General features: G+C 46.0%; 1 non-coding gene across 1 annotated transcript; it reads left to right on the top strand.

The window, feature by feature from the left end:
• Positions 1–1,545: 1,545 nt before the first annotated feature.
• Positions 1,546–1,618, top strand: trnat-ugu (transfer RNA threonine (anticodon UGU)). The gene has a single exon. It is a non-coding gene; the product is annotated as a tRNA-Thr (tRNA).
• The last annotated feature ends 7,026 nt before the right edge of the window (positions 1,619–8,644 follow it).

Consider the following 8,644-nt stretch of genomic DNA (forward strand, 5'->3'; position numbering starts at 1 on the left):
TAATGTCACCGACGGCTGGTTCACTGAGATCTCCAGGCCTGTGCTCGGCCACCATTTGGTTTTGTTCGCTGTTACGACGCTTGTTCTCGCCGGGTGAAGAAGACAGATTTTCTCTTTCACCAAGTTGTTACAATACTGGACCAGGCTCATTTTCTGTGTGAATAACTGGGAAAAGTGGACAGAGCAGGGACAGAGAAGGCTGTTGGAACCCGCAGTGGAACAAGGCCGAAATTTTGACGGATCAGAATTATTTCACTTTCATTATAATCCTACAATTGCTGGGACCTCGAGCCACAATGATGCATTCACGGCGTGCGCCATTGTCGATAGGTGAATGTTGCAGCAAGTGAGATACGGGATGGGGTGAATTGCCCATAATTTCTGGAACATTTGCGCCGCTCGTCCGGATGACTCGATTCAACAATAAAAGTTGTTTTCGTCGCTCAGCCCACCGTTGCCGTCAACCGTGATGCCGAATTCGCTGTATTTACGTCATTAATCGCGCCGCAATCACTTGCAATTGGACAATAACGGCAAATGAAGTATGAGGCAGCAAGAAATGACTGAGAAAAGTCACAAACTTCAGCCTCTCAGCTTTCTCTCCTGCCTTCTCACTCTCTTTCTCTCAGGTGCAACATTTTGTTTCTTTTCAATCGTTTTTGTTTCTCTCTCCTGCTTTCCTTCCTTCTTTCCATCACCGCCTTCTTTCTTAGGAAAAAGGCGCTTCTGCCATCCACAACTCTGAGAGAAGCGATTTGATGATTATTGACTGAGATCAAAAGCAGAGTGAGGTTTAGCAAGTATTCGAAACGCGGATTTCTCAACTATCAATCAATGAAAGGCCCAAAACGAGATTTACACCCCTCGACCAACGAATCGCTGGCAATTGAAACACACAGCCACTGAAAAATTTCGCCACCACCCACAGCCGATGAGCCATCCTTTCAGACGGTTCCTGCCCATCCAGTCTCGCTTTCTATTCCGATGTTCAGCACCATCGAGTTGTACACTAATTATTTCAAGTGAACAATATCAGCCTCTCTTCACCAAATTTTGAATGTACAACTTGTCTCATCAAGTAAGATTTTCTAAAATCTATATGCTCTGAAGCCACATTGCCGTTTGTGTGAGAATAGGTACACTAGGTAGACTAGCGCTGGTACACATTTCCTAATGTAAAACACACACACTTTAAACTATTGTGCAGTCGTTGTGGGAGGTCACCCACAGGAGGAGGTCAGGACCTGGTGCATCACAGACATTACTCACCAACATTTCGTGGGAAGAGATGAGAAATGTAATAGGATCAGACCAGATAGTGTGGAGAGAGTGTGGGAATACAACATGATGAATAGGGCTAGATATATGATGTACTGACAGGGGATAAGGAAGAGAAGGTCATTACTGATATCCATGGTTTCTCATGCAGAGACCGATGAACAAAATATCGATGTTATTGCGCAGACGCATTGAAGGAAGAGACTCAACAAAGTCTCTTGGCACAGGTATCAATGCCATAACGTTGGGAAAGAGCCGCGCAAATGTGGCGCCGTGGCTCAGTGGTTAAAGCACCTGTCTTGTAAACAGGGGATCCTGGGTTCGAATCGCAGCGGTGCCTTTAGCTTATGTTGTTTGTCTCCATGTTTTGTTGCTCCCATTTTTCCACCCGTTTCCTCCTCCACATTTGTTACTTGCAGAACCCCTTGGTTCACTTCCCAGCCTCTCTGTGTTGACTGCCGAGTTAAATTCGTTCCGGAGATTCCCATCCACGGGTTTACAATTGCAACGAATCATCTCCGTGAGGTTAAAGTGCCCCCTGCTCCTTAATATTTCCATTAAATATAAAAATTCAGCTGTTCGCTGATATTCTGTATTTTCCCCAATCAATTAGACAGGAGGGAACGAATCTTTCTGTGAGGACGTTGGACAAACTGATTCTAGGGTAGAGCTAAACATTCATGGTGGAGATTAAACACAGACCAATACCGCGGGAGCGCTTCTGGCCATCTCCCTTTTCATTTGCTTTTCCCGTTAATCTTTCATTCGCTGCAAACCCCAGAGGCAGCAAGGAAGGACAGAGAGATCTATCTCCGATCCGTCCTCTCTACTCGACCTTTAGCCCATTACAGCAGGTGTAAAATTCCAATTGTCCCTCTCCATTTAAACAAAATATGAACAATCCTGGGACACAGACTTAAAACACCGGTGTCGGATTGATAGCAATATCATTGAAGCCCATTTTCATTCTCCAAAACTTACGTAGGGCCGCAACAAAAGTTCAATACAAATACGACACGGATGGGATTCGGACCCACACGTAAAGAGCAGAATGGATTATTCGACCATTTCTGAATCCAAACAGTAGAAATAAAGTCACTTTTAACTATGTCCTGCCAGAGCACCGTGACCGAGAATGTTGAATGTGTCGGGCCAACTTCTGTAAGGAAAGATATTTACGGATTTCCGTTCAAAGAGGTCAGTTACTGCAAGAACGACCGGGGATGAAACAGTAACGGCACACGTTGGAAGGATTGTAAAAACGACCGCGGTCAGACTGAAACCTGCAATCTTCTGATAACACCCCGATCAATACCGAAGTCAGACGCGTTATCCATTAGGCCACGCGGCCGCTGCTGCAAAGTTTCAGCAAAAGATCTTGAACCCGGGGCAGGGTGGTTAAGACTCTGTTTGCATCTTTCACTTCCTTTCACTTTATTGATGTTGTTCATTTATTGTTTTCTTTCTTGTAACAAGTTGGCTCTACTGTTTCCGACTGATCAGGAAACTGACAACCGAACTCCCGCTGGGTCTCCGAGAAACCTACAATCAGAATAAACAATGTTCAAATCTTTGATCGAAATGTTTAGCCTCCAAAGCGAATCTCTTTGCCACCCGGTCTGCAAAATAGAGAGAGGAGACATAAAATGGATATCAAATCAGTAAACTAAAAATATACACGGAGAAAGACACAGAGCGGAGATTGTGAACAGAATTTACTGTCCAAGCCAGACGGGCCGAGTGGCCTCATCCTGTCCTGTAAAATGCGAACAATTCCCAATTCTGCTGGGTGAGATAATTAGTTTCTGATTTTCTTTTTTTGGGAAATATAAACGCGGACGGGGTCCCGCACCACGGGGTAAACGGGTCAGATCCAGACCTGGCGCTCAGTGTTAATGTTAATATTGAGCACGGGATTCTATCCGTGTAACAAAAAATCGCGGGTTTCATGCTATGTATTCGACACATCCCCTTGCTGTGTGTTTAATCAGGGCAGGGAATGTTTTGCTGTTTTAGTGATAATCATTTTTCAGGAAATCAGCAAACGCGTCTCGAAACATGAGATTTCCAGTTTCTATTTCGCTAAATGGAGTTGAGGTGCAGATCAGCGATGAGCTGCTGTGACTCCGCCGCGTCGGTTTAACCGGAATTAGACGTTTCAGTGAAGTGAAGTAAACCGTCTCAATCCGTTTTATTTCTTTAGTTGTAACATTGGTTATTTTGAGTGACAGATTTATCGAACATTCATTGAGAGTTCAGTTGTCAGTTTTCTGATCAGTTTGTATCTGAAGAAGTTAAAAATAAGGAAGGAAAATATTACGAAGGTCAAAACTCGAACTGATCCAATCACCTGGTCTGCGTCTTTAAAGGTGATTCGTTCTCCCCGGAGCCCTGTTCAATATATTAAAATGCAATCTTTCTTCCTGTGGCCCCAAGTTCCAGGTACCATATCGGATCCAGTCGACTGGCGCACGAAGGAAATGTTTGGGGGGAAAATTGGATAAGGGCGGTTTTTGGCCGTGGGTAGCGTGATGCGCTGTTTCTCCTCGCCCAATGAGCCTTGCGCTGGCTGGACGCAAGATTCGCTGGACGGAAGACTCACCTGCAATCAGCGTTCCATTCTCGGCCTTGCACTTGGAATCAATGCAACACGCGCTTTCCACCACCAGAGGGAGCACAATCGCTTAAAGGGAGGTTGTTTCTTCGAGATCTCTCAAAGACAGCTGGTACCTCTTATTTGGCGAAAATAACAGTCTACTGTCTGCACGGAATCTGAACTGAGATGAGACATCGCACACGTAAAACACAGATGCAGGTTCCATCCCTATGTTTACACATGATGAGTTAACTTTAAACACTGAACAAAGGTTGAAAACAACTAAATCTCACATCCTTCAATCTGCATGCCAGATCTCACCAATCTGCCGATCTGAGTTGGTACCAGGCCTGGAGAGTGCATGCACCAAGGTTCCCTGCTGGTGCTGAGAGACCTTGGTGCAAGAGGTGGACAGAAGGAGGGACATTCGATATCCCCGAGGGTTGGAGGGGGTCGGGGGGCAAGAGGCGTCCAGACATATATCCAAAAGACAGCGGGAGGCAGCGGGGGACGAAGTCAATGCCAGTCCTACAGCATCATAGACTTGGATACATTGCAGGAAGAAGTTCAATGCTTTGATATGAGTCGTCAAGGTGAGTGAGGTCAACTCTCAAGTGGCATCTCCAACGAGCTGAACCACGCAATACACCCACCATCCCCCACATACCAACAAACTCTTTCCATCAGTATTCAACTCTTGTAACCAGAGGCTTCCTCTCACCCTTACACATTACCACTGTTGCAAGCCGCCCACCCACAACTCACAGGCCACACATACAGGCAGCTATTTTGCCATGACAGGCACATCACCCAGACACACGTCCCGTTTTTTGGCAGAAGAAGGTGGCGCATATCAGGAGGCAGCAAGTGGCATTGGCATTTAGCACGTCGAGCCTGTTCCACCATTCAGTGAGATCATGGTTGACCTGTGACCTAACTCCATATACCCGGCTTAGCCCGATATCCCATAATTCCCTTGGTTCACAGAAATCGATCAATCTCAGATTTAACATTCACAAGTGCGCTACCATCAACTATTATCTGCAGAAGAGCGTTTCAAACGTCTCCCACTCTTTGCGCAGAGAAGCCGAGGTTAAGTTAACGCAACACAACTGGAGAAAAGAAAATGTCTCAAGATGTTGTGCAGATTGAAGCTGAATATGAATTTATCGCAATTCACGCGGTGTCATGAATGCAGAATGAAAATGCTCCTGCATTGGGCGGTCATCGAGCCCCCGCTTCCTGTGTGGCAGGCAAGAATTCGACCAATAAAACACCAACGCCCAAGCGGGCAGGTGCCGCCATGTGTCCACTTGGAAACCTACCTGAAAGAACAGACAATCTTACAAACCGAAAATGAGAGTGTTTGATGAGATTATTACTCTGACGTGATTCCAGTAGCAAAATCGGTTAACGCGGGTATTGATATAACAGTATCAGGGCTCGAGAAATGCCGCGGTTGTGAGTTCGTGCCTCACCTTGAATGTTTGAGTCTTTTGCTTCTGAACATTTCCACCGGATCTGAAGGTACCGCTGGTGTGTTCCATGAAGCATCTCCTTCTTCGTGTTCTCATGTGAGGACTTAGGGTCCTCTGGCCGGCCTTATTGCAATAGCAGTTGTGAGTTTATTTGTTAATAGGCGGGAGAGGGGCGATTGGCGACAGCATGAAATGTGAAAGGAGGCGGCACGACGTCTTTAAACCGAAAGAACCGAAATCACAATTCTTCTTTTGGTGAAATAGACATTCTTCTGTTTTTAGTGTCGTGCATGAAAAAGCGGATCGGGCGGGAAGATGGATTCGAGATCGAAGATCAGCCCTGATCTTATTGAATGGCGGAGCAGGCTCGAGGGGCCGTAAGTTCGACTCCTGCAACTATTTCTTATGTTCTTATGTAACAGCTGACCCGCTCCTGGTGGCTTGGCTGTTTGTTTTGCAATATCCTGCCCCGCCTATCCGCTTGATCCAGTTTGTTGCTCCCACTTTCACGTTCAAATTGTTTCTCGTCCCTGGTCATGTGAAAAAATTGCAGATTGCAGAAGGTTCAAAGCCTGAAGGAAGATCAACGGTGGATGGAATGAAAGCAGCGATTTTGCTTTGCCACCAATGACGAAACGCTCACTTTTCCTTTATTTTTCGTTGTTCTCTCTTGGAGTAAACTTTGGCGAAAGTGAAGCGAAATTCAGTGACTGTGAAATGACCAGGGGTTCTTGCAGCACAAGATGAAATTGGCGACATCGGCATCTGAGAGGCTGAAATGGTTCACATTGTTCCCGAGTTTCGGTAAGAGGCAGCACGGATTGATTTGTAGCGCTGAATGTCTCTGCATTCTCCCGCCCACGGAGATGATGCTGGAAGTGTCTGCAAGGAGAGGGTGGGGGATTGAAAGTATTTAATTTATTCGAGCAAATAAATCCGAATTTTCCTGCACGACACTTCAAACACGAAAAGAAGAATTGTGTGTTCGGTTCTTTCGATTGAAAGATCTCGTGCCGCCTCCTTTCCCATTTCATGCTGTCGCCAATCGCCCCCTCTCTTGCCTATTAATAAATAAACTCACACCTCGTATTGCGATACGGCCGGCCAGAGGACCCCAAGTGCCCACATGAAAACACGAAGAAGGAGATGCTTCATGAAACACATCAGCTCCGGTGGAAATGTTCAGAAGCAAAAGGTAAATCTACTCCAGGTGAGGTTCGAACTCACAACCTCGGCATTTGCTCGAATCCTGATACTGTTTTTTCAGTACGGCGCGCGAACCGATTGCGCCACTAGAGCCGCCCACGATTAGTGTGCCCAGCAAACAGTGTCATCTGCGGCCTGTGAGACTGTCTGTTCTTTCAGACAAGTTTCCAAGCAGACAACTGCTGTTCGGACATTGGTGTTTTCTTTGTCGAATTTTTGCCTGCCGCACAGGAAGCTGGGGTTTGATTTCCGCCCAATGCAGGAGCATTTTCATCTGCGTTCATGACATCGCGTGAATTGGACTATTTTCTTTTCTCCACGTGCGTAGCGTTGACGAAACCTCGGCATTCTGTGATCTGAAACAGGATCAGGAATTGAGTCAATTTTCACTGTGAGTAGGAGGACAGCCGTATTTGATTGGGATTTGAACCCGGGACCGCTCACATACACAACCAGTTGAACCGCCCGAAGCCAACATTATACCCCTCAAACAACAGGGAACCACGAATACTACTGTACAGACAATGTATAAATCGCAGCAACGCACAGCAGACCACCCAGCCTTTCAGGCCACTTCTGTTCATCCAATCTCGTTTTCTAATCCGATGTGCAGCAATGTCACGTTGAGCACTAACTATTTCAAGTCATCAATATTAGACTCTCGACCACATGCGTTTTGAATGAACGACTTGTATTATCAAGTAAAACTTTGCAGAATGTATTGCTCGAAAGCTGCATTGTCAACTGTCTCGGCATCCGCAGGTTATCCACTGAACCAAAAGTATAATAAAATTGCTAATTTTTCACTGTGAGGTCGAAGAGATATGAATAGGGAGACATTAGCTACGAATTCATCAGCTGGGTTGCACTTTTGCTTTTCCCGCTGTCTCTCTCCATCTTATTTCTATCTACCTGTCTGTCTCTCTTTGTCTTTTCATCTCTCTCACCCTGTTTCACTTACATTGTCCCTTTTTCTCTGCCCTGTCTCTCTCCCTTCCTTTCTCTTCCCTCTATCTTTGATTTTCTATCTCTTTTTTCCTCTCTATCTCTCTATCACCCTCTTATCTCCGTCTCTTTTCTTCTTCTGTGTCTCTCTCTCTCTTATCTCTATCTCTCATTCTCTCACGATCCCTCTGTCCCTCCACCATGTCTCTCTCTTTCTCCCTCTTTTCTGTGACTTCTCCTCTCTATCCACTGTCTCTATCTCTCTTACGATTTCTCTCTCTCCCTGTCTTTCTCTGTTTTTATTTTACTTTCTCAATCTTGCCTCCGCCTCCACAATTTCCCTGTCCCTCTCTGTCTCTCTGTCTTTCTAGTCTGCTTTGTCTCTCTCCGACCACTCTCTCTCTCTCTCTCTCTCTCTCTCTCTCCGTCTTTATTCTCTCTATCTCTACTCTCTCTTTCATTCTCGCTCTATATATCACTCTGTCTCCCTCTTGTCTTTTTCTTTCTCAGTGTCTCCCCTCTGCCCCCTCTCTGCTCTCCCTCTCACTCTCTCAGTGTCTTCCTCTCCCCCTCTTTTTTGTTTCTGTTGATTATTTCAGTGTTGTTTCCTCTGTCTTTCTCTGTCTCACTCTGCCTCTCTCTCTCCTTTTGTCCCTCTGACTCTGTCACACTCTCTCTGTCTCTCTTTGTGTGTCTCTCTCGCTGTGCCTCTCTCTGTCTCTCTCTTTCTCTCTGTCCGTGAATCTCTCTCTGTTTCTCTCTCTGTCTCTATCTCCCCTCTCTCTCCCTTTCGCTCTGACTTTCTCCCCATCTCCCTCTCTCTCTGTCCCCCTCTCACTCTCTGTCTCTCTCTGTCTCTCCCTCTTCTCTTTCGCTCTCACACTGACTCCCCTTCTGCTCCCCTCTCTTCTCTGTCTCTTGCTCTCTGTCTCTTATCTCTCGCTATCTTCCTCTTCCCTTGGTCTCTCTCTGTCTTTCGTTCGCTGTCTCTCTGTCTGCCTTTCGCTCACTCTCTCTTTTTGTTTCTGTTAATCATTACAGATTTTTTTCCTCTCTGTCTCACTGTATCTCTGTCCGTCTCTCTTTGTGTCTCTCTCCCTTTCTCTCTCTGACTCTCCCTGTCTCCCTCTCTCTCTCTCTG

Source organism: Heptranchias perlo, unplaced genomic scaffold (assembly GCF_035084215.1).
Source record: "Heptranchias perlo isolate sHepPer1 unplaced genomic scaffold, sHepPer1.hap1 HAP1_SCAFFOLD_54, whole genome shotgun sequence".
Lineage (NCBI taxonomy): Eukaryota > Metazoa > Chordata > Chondrichthyes > Hexanchiformes > Hexanchidae > Heptranchias > Heptranchias perlo.